Genomic DNA, 8,293 nt, shown 5'->3' with positions numbered 1-8,293 from the left:
GATGTGCAGTAAGTATAAACAATAAACATATGACAGCCGCGCATCCGTCATGCGTGCTTGACCGGTGAAGTGCGGTGAGGCGAGCGAAAAGTGACACTCGGTAATAACTCCGCCGGATTTCATATCACGAGAACAAATTGTTTAGCATCGTGTCTCGATGTTGCCTTTATTTTAAAACGTTATTCATATAACGATTCTAAAACATATTTTTATGCTTGAACCTTTATAGCAAAAATACATGGTTATTTAGATAGCTGATAGATCGTTTTTCATACATTAACACTCCGAATAATGTCGGCCTCATATTTAATGAATGTAGGAAAAATTCGCCTATGTAGGCGACTCATGCCGAAAATTTTATACTTGCCTATTTATTTCATACTAAACATATTAATTTAAAAAATCTCTTATTTGTAAAATTTTCGGGAATGCATAATTTTATATTAACTACTATTAATAATAGAGGTACTATACTCTGTGTTTTTTTTCTGTTAACACTTTCATATCGTTGAACTCTTTTGTATGGGCATAACCTGTGTACCTTCCTGCATTCATTATAATTAATTAAGTTTACGTATATCATGATCTTAAATTGTCAAGAAGTATTTCTAGAAGAAATTCGGCCTTTAATGCGGGTAAGTAAAGTAGTTGCAGCAATTATTCTTAAATGGACCCTATTCAGTGAAACTAAGGTATTTCAAACCTTTTGGGATCATAATATAATGAACAGTTTCTTAAGGTAAAATAATATACATAAATTCTCTACATTATATAAAGACAAACAAGAATCATGTCCATACACACCGACGTTACTTCCCGAACTCGACCGTTAACTCTGTTAACAGGCAGTTTAGTCTAGGCACTCTATCCAGGTAGTGTAGGTTGATGGAATCCAGGGCGCTAGCTTCCTGTTGGTCTGGTCTGCTGCTATATTATTATCATCATTAACATACTACCAGCCTCTTGGTCGTCGTCCTTTCTAATTCCTCGTGTTAAACCTTCTGCACCGGTCGTCGCCCCTTCATCTTGCTTGTATCATTTAAAAGTAACATACACAAAATGTAGAGAAACATACCCCATACAGCCATATGCTTCCCAAAAGATTCATGCAAAAAATAATTGGGAATAGGATATTAGATATGCGTGTTCTAAAAATTTGAGGTAAATACATAAAATTATTGAATTGTTTAAAGGAATATCCTCCTCATATGACCCAATCAACACCAATATTCATGACAAAAATGATCGTCCGTCATAGTTGGATTTCACTTATGTAGGTACTACTCATAGTTATTTTCAGAGACATCATGAGCCGATAATTCTTTTAGGTCTACACAATCAAAACAGATATAGGTTGACAGTTAATGAAGATAAAATAAGGCGTTAACTTGAGCCATAATTACCTTTGAAAGATAGAGCTGTGGCCAAGAATCCAGTAAGTACTTGTTGATCGACATAGATAAATCGTTCAAGTACTGTTATTTTTTTATTTACCCCGAGCTGAGATCCAGTCTGCTCCATGTATAGGAATAGCTCGCGTCTGGTTTTAGGCCTGCATTCTTCGGAAGACAAGATCCTCCACTCGCCGCCGCCGCCGCCGCCGCCGCCGCACAGTACGAAGGTAGACACACTGAGTATCGGACGCCTCCGCGAGACTGACAGAAACGCGCGCGATCCGTATTCGAAATTCAAATTTGACAGCAACACTTTTTAAAAAGTTTTGTTTTTAATCAGTTTATGTGCAAGTGGCCAGTGTAGTGTTTATACAACTTTGGAATTCAGTTACAAATTGTGCATCCGACATTAGCTGGCGGGATTGGATACAGAATCGTCGATTGATTCTGCCCAACTGGATTGTTGATTGTGTAAGTGTCTTGCATGCATTTTCCATTTTCCACTTAGCATATTATAGAACCAGTTGGGTAACATTCCACTTTATCTTTATTTTTCGCGCCAAGTATGTTAATTTGCTAATACTTTCTTTCTGTGGTCAGCTATAATCACGTGAAACTATTCAATGAAGCATTTTAATGAAAAAATACATCAGAGCTGTCTAAAGTTTATTGCAAGATTTTCTTTATAGTCCAGTCAAGGAATGAGGTGTAGAGTGCGTGAGCAGGTAACTCAGCGATTCCTTCAGAAACTTGTTTAGGGGCCTTAGGTTGTTAACATACCAAAAGTCCTGACTCCTAGGTGATGAGCGGGGGGGAGGAGGGGGGGATAAAGATACGAATTTTTGGTTTTTTGCTTATATCTCAAAAACGGTGCATCGGAGACAAATATTATAAACTACTAAAATGGAGGTCTTAAAATTATCTAAAACTTTTATATCATATGTTTTTTTCTAATTACTAACCGTTTTCGAGCTATTACCGTCGGAAAAAATTGAAATTTACAAGAAAAAGTATTCATGTCAAAAAATTCATAAACATTGCATAATATTGTCTTAACCAATTCATAAACGAAAAAAATGAAGAGGAAAGAAGTTGTAGATTTTTTTATTCCCTTTTAGAATATATTACATATGCTGGTCAATGTCCAACCTGCCTAAAGTTAGAGCTATTTTAAACTTGCATTTTGGTAAAGTCACTGACATAGCTCACCGAATTAGTAAGGTTAAGTGTGAGTAAAATAGCTGTACCTTTAGGTGGGTTGGACAATAACCAGCATGTATATATATTCTAAAAGGGAATTTAAAAATCTACAACTTCTTTTCTATTCATTTTTTTCATTTATCAATAGGTTTAGACAATATGATGCAATGTTTATGAATGTTTTGACATGAATATATTTTTCTTGTAAATTTCAACTTTTTCCGAGGGTAATAGCTCGAAAACGGTTAGGAATTAGAAAAAACATATGGTATAAAAGTTTTAGATAATTTTAAGAACTTATTTCATTAGTTGAAAATATTTCTCTCCGATGCACCGTTTTCGAGATATAAGCTAAAAACCAAAAATTCGTACCTTTATCCCCCCCTCCTCCCCTCCGCTCATCACCTAGGAGTCAGGACTTTTGGTATGTTAACAACCTAAGCCCCCTGAACAAGTTTCTGAAGGAATCGCTTAGTTACCTGCTCACGCACTCTACACCTAATTTTGAGTCATTTATTGACTGGACTATTATTTTAGCACCAATTATAAAATCAGTTATTTTGCTAATTAGTGTAATAATTCATAACATTTGAATGGCTAAATATAAATAATTTTTCGTGAAATACCACCTCTTCGACTAACGTGACCGATTTAATGTTGATTCCTTTCACTGTGCTAATGCGGATAATGAATTTGTGTTTAAGTAAACACAAAATAGTGTGGTGACATTTGCTTAGTGATGTGGTTAGCGTGCGGTGGTCGTCTCTTGCGGAACCGATTTCTCCGCGGAGGCATGTTTTTTTATTTTACTACTTATTTACATAAGATTTACTTTAAAGGATTATTGGACGTTGACTATAGGTTCTGTAAGATTTATATAAGTATACAATGATGATGAATTCATTGTTATTAAACAGCAGGTACAGCTGTCTCAACGCAGTTTATATACATATTATTATATTAGATGCAAGATTTGGAACTGCGACGTTAAGAGAGTCCACGTTACTACACGAAGTAACAGAAAGGGCCCCCTAACCTCTGCAAACAATATCTAAAAGCATACAACCATATTAGAAACACGGTCTCTACATGTCGAAATCGTTACTATTATAGCCATAGTTACATACCTTATTGGACGCTATTATTTGTTATAATTGTAACTTATAAAAACACTCATACATTAAGTTTTATTATCATGAAAACAATTTATACTTACTATACTTTATACTTACTATATCATGAGTATAACTTCTAAAATACGAATAAGAAATTAAAGAATAGAATTTGAATATTTATACCATAAAATACACGTACTTATAAATAGGTACTAAACTTTATATGTATAATGCTTATCTGTTCTTTATTTCTATTTATGTGATTTATTTCAAATCAAAGGTCAAGAAAAAAATACTGACCTCTAAAGATTTATATTTTACATTTATAAAATTACTAGCAGTTGCCTGCAGGCTTCTCTTCAAATTAAATGATTTTCCCGTTCTGAAATGTGTTTATTTATTTTATTTTTCCTATTTTCTGTTTTTGACAAATAAATCCTTTTATAATAAAATAAATCCTTAATCTTGCCAACAAAATGCAAATTATATAAGTGCAAACTGTAAAAAAAAGTATACCATTAGTCTCTTGGTTTCATTAATCGTCTAGCTAGACTATAGACAAGGGAGGTCTATCTAATTAAAATGACATAAGGTTCTTTGTACAGACTCATCTTTTACTGTTAGATAGATGCCTATATCCGTATAATCCAACAGATTATCTATGTATTTAAGCATCATAATACATACATATAATATTATAGAGGTCTCCAATATTTAATTCATAGCGGGTGCTGTATTCAATGCTATTCAATACCTTTGTCCATTCCCTTTCGAAGCGATTCCTTTGATTTGAATGTGTGTTGAGATTGCCAAGTCTTCCGTTTGAGGATATGAATGCGTTTCCGCTTGCCTTCAAGTAATCATAAGCCTATAAATACTTTAAATACCTACTTAACTATGTCGATTTAAGATTGTTCTTGATCTTTTTAATAAATAATATGTTTTAGGCTTACAGGCAAATGTTATAAGTGACGTTCCCGTTACCAGATTGCGATTTGATAATTGATCCTATATTAAAAGTTTAAGTGCCAATTTCTCCATAGTCGGTTATCTAACCGACCAGAAATGGGTTATCAATTATACGTCATCTACATATAAAATTCTTGACAGATGTGTCAAAAGTCAACCACTAATACCTGGTTATGCTCTAACTGACTATGAAAAAATTGGTACTAAACGTTACTAATCAAATTCTATCAATGTATCTAATCAAATCATTTGAATTCTACCCTATTAGGAGTATTAGGTTAACTAGAACCATCGTGGTTATTTTAATAAAATAATTATACTACTTGGTTGAGACTGCAGTCTCAACCTATTCGTGGTTAAGTTGGAAATGTGATACGTTCACCGACTTGGCACATTTATTTCTGCGCGGATTTCTAAGATCAGCTATCGATGGCTGGATAGGATATCTGCTGTGAATCGATATGGGAAAAGTGGACAACCTTAGGACTTTACATTGGATTTGTTTTAGACGTAGACGTAGATCGCCCCAAGTGAACGGAAATAGTAGAAACTATTTTATTCATCCTTCGTATTTTTCTTACATAAATTATTGAACCCCAATATTTTCGGTTTTCAATATTATCGGCATTCTCCAATCTGATTCTTCCGTATAAATTATGAAATACTTTAATTTTAACAAAATTATTTCTGTTTTAGTATGTAGGCAAGACAATATTATGTATAGGTAGTAATAATAACACATAGTAGAGAGTTACGGCTTATCGATTCATAAAATTACCCGCTACTTACCATAGATAAGCCCATAGACAAGACAAGCATAATATAGGACAACAAAGACTTTGTATTATAACAAAGTCCTTGTATGACAACGATTGTTCCCACTGAAGTCTACTACACAAGTACCTTAGTGAGATCATTGGTCTAGCGCCACCATGCGTACAGTCGGTAAGTCAGAGTAACCCCCCCGTGGCGTGTGAGTATGTGTGTGTTTCCAATGCAGTCATGCGGAATCACTGGTCGTGTGCGGAATAGAGTATACATATGTATATGTATAGCAGTTTTTGGAATACCTAGTCAGATTTATTTAAAGTATCCGCCGTTTACGTGACTGCGACGGAAACCTTAATGGTGTTTTTGCTAAGATTTTTTACGCTTCAATTCAATGATTTAACGTTCCGTTTATGGAAAATGCAATCTTTGGTTTTACCCAGAATTAACGTGCACGACTACAAGTTATTTTAATTAAAGAAGTTTAGTATATCATCAATATAATAATCTTAAGATTCATTAATTTGTAAGACATTTTAAATATCTATGTTGATCAAATTGTTAACTGCTAGTGTTCGTTATTTAAATACATACCTACTTAATACTTAAATAATAAAAAAATGATAACATGATGTTACGTAGAAATAAGTATAAATTGCTTTCAAAATATCCGATGAAACCTTTGAGTTTTGTCGCACTATACCTTTGTAGCGGTTAGTTAGCGCATCAAGTTTTACCAGAGTAATATTTAATTTCATACAAGACTCGAGACTAACCTGACGGCCTAACCACATAACATATCATTATAAATAAAGGTGATTGCTCACAGAACCTGTTTCAATACCGAAATGTTATAAAGCGGCCTCAAAACATAGCCTTTGGCGAAATTCCTTTGAACTTCTTTCGTAAGACACACATGTGGAGCTGTCCGTATAAATAAATACATAATACATATAATTTCGTGAAATGTTAATGTTTAAAATATACCTATCTATTCAATATTAAGGGCGTCTTGCACAACGAATTCGATCAAATTAAATCTATACCTCTATCTAACCCCTTGCTCTGACATTATACTGTCAGAGCAACAGACAAACATAAATTTTGATTAACTTTGTTGTGCAAGACGCCCTAAAAGTGTCAAAAGGTGATACAATATAAATTTTATGACATGTGACTACAAAAACACAAATAACAATCCTTCGACCATTTAACAATCACTAAATAAAAATTATGTAAAAATGTACGGATTTGCAGTTGCACTAATTCCAATATGCAAGCATGCAAGTATTTAGTAATCAACTAATCACCTTGCTGTTACAGACAAAACTCAAGTTATTGTTTACAAACTTGGAAGAAAAACGCAATTCATCAAGGTGAAAAAAGAGCCTCATAGGTAATAATATGCATGTTCATTCATACCGTACAACACCTACAGAAAACAATAGTTTAATTTACAAGAGCGAGGCAGAGTATGCGGTGCGGGGAATTGCCGAGTTCACACCAATTCTGAGTTTCAAGATCAAATTTACGTGTAGCAAGCAGTTAACATTGGTTAACTACGGGCAATGATGTCATGATATTCTTGATCTAAAAAGGCATAAACTTGTTATAGTACCTCCAAACAAAAACTATTCTTGTATTAGAGAGATAAGTAATAATCGTTACTATTCGTAACAGGTTACTACAGTTGCTTTTTGCCGTTTTTTCTTTCGCTATAGTCTCTTGCGCCCAGTGTACTTATCTTATTTGTTGCTACTGAGGTTGCTACCATTGAGGTAGATGTAGGTACCTCCTTGTATTAATAATTATTCCAATTTAGGTGTCATTTATTTACTTATTATCTAGTACTTACCTACTATAAGGCCTTGTTCCACAATGTCTGGTTAGTGGCTACCTGTGAGATAAAATACATGCTGTCACTGTCAAAAAAATAATAACAGAAAGTGACAGCATGTATTTTATCTCACAGGTAGCCACTAACCAGACATTGTGGAACAGGGGCTAAAACTCATTCAAGTTTAAGTAAGTACCCCTCTGTTAAGTAGGTACATTCCTGTTTCAATTATCTCTATCAGATTTGTTATATTTTAATAATATTAATAAATTTAACATTTGTAAATATATGCATCTAGCCAAATATAAGTTTTCTATTATTACTTTATTTAATATTATTATGTATCCACCTATTTAATAATAAGTAGCATATAATCTTCATACAGTGACGTAAGTTACGTACCTACCTAGTGGGGGTAACGACCTCAGTGTTTACTTTCAGCGAAAGTGGCATGGATGACGCGACATGTTACCTTTTCGGCAGTCGAGTGATAAATGCCATTCTGTTGAAAGTTTTGCAATATATGAACTTTTTTATTGCACTTTTATACGTTTTATGATCATTTATAAAGTAATAACTCTGATAATTACAGATACAGATACAGCGCAAAATATATTCTTATAAATAGTAAAGGTTGTTTATCTAATATGAAAGTTTCTTAAAACAAAATCCCCAGTTTTCATCTTATTTTCATTGACAGACGTCCGCTATCGTCCCCGATATTAGTTGTTCATTATCGTCTATCGGTAAACGTCGACATCAGTTAGAACTTGGGGGTCACTCTATATGACAAAAACTAAGTTTAGGAGCGCTGTTGCTCGAGCCACGACTCTATCTCGTTGTTTAAACTGTGCCGATTGCACGACAGCTCTCGTTCATTTGTTTTTCGTCAATATAGAGTAACCCTTTAGGTGCGCCCGCGCCTCTCGATGACCCAAATATGGAGGGCCCTGGCTGGCCGTGTCGCCGCCGTCATTCGACGTGCTTCGACTCACAATTGACAATACACG

General features: G+C 34.2%; 1 protein-coding gene across 1 annotated transcript in view; it reads left to right on the top strand.

Moving 5' to 3' along the window:
- Positions 1 to 1,593: 1,593 nt before the first annotated feature.
- LOC105392569 overlaps positions 1,594 to 8,293 on the top strand; it is a 32,189-nt gene continuing 25,489 nt past the window's right edge. Inside the window, exon 1 of the mRNA XM_048627182.1 lies at positions 1,594 to 1,865. The gene's annotated coding sequence lies outside the window, so the exon portion shown is untranslated. The remainder of the gene's footprint in view (positions 1,866 to 8,293) is intronic.

Source organism: Plutella xylostella, chromosome 18 (assembly GCF_932276165.1).
Source record: "Plutella xylostella chromosome 18, ilPluXylo3.1, whole genome shotgun sequence".
Taxonomy (NCBI): Eukaryota; Metazoa; Arthropoda; class Insecta; order Lepidoptera; family Plutellidae; genus Plutella; species Plutella xylostella.
This window is presented reverse-complemented; position numbering and strand designations above follow the sequence as displayed.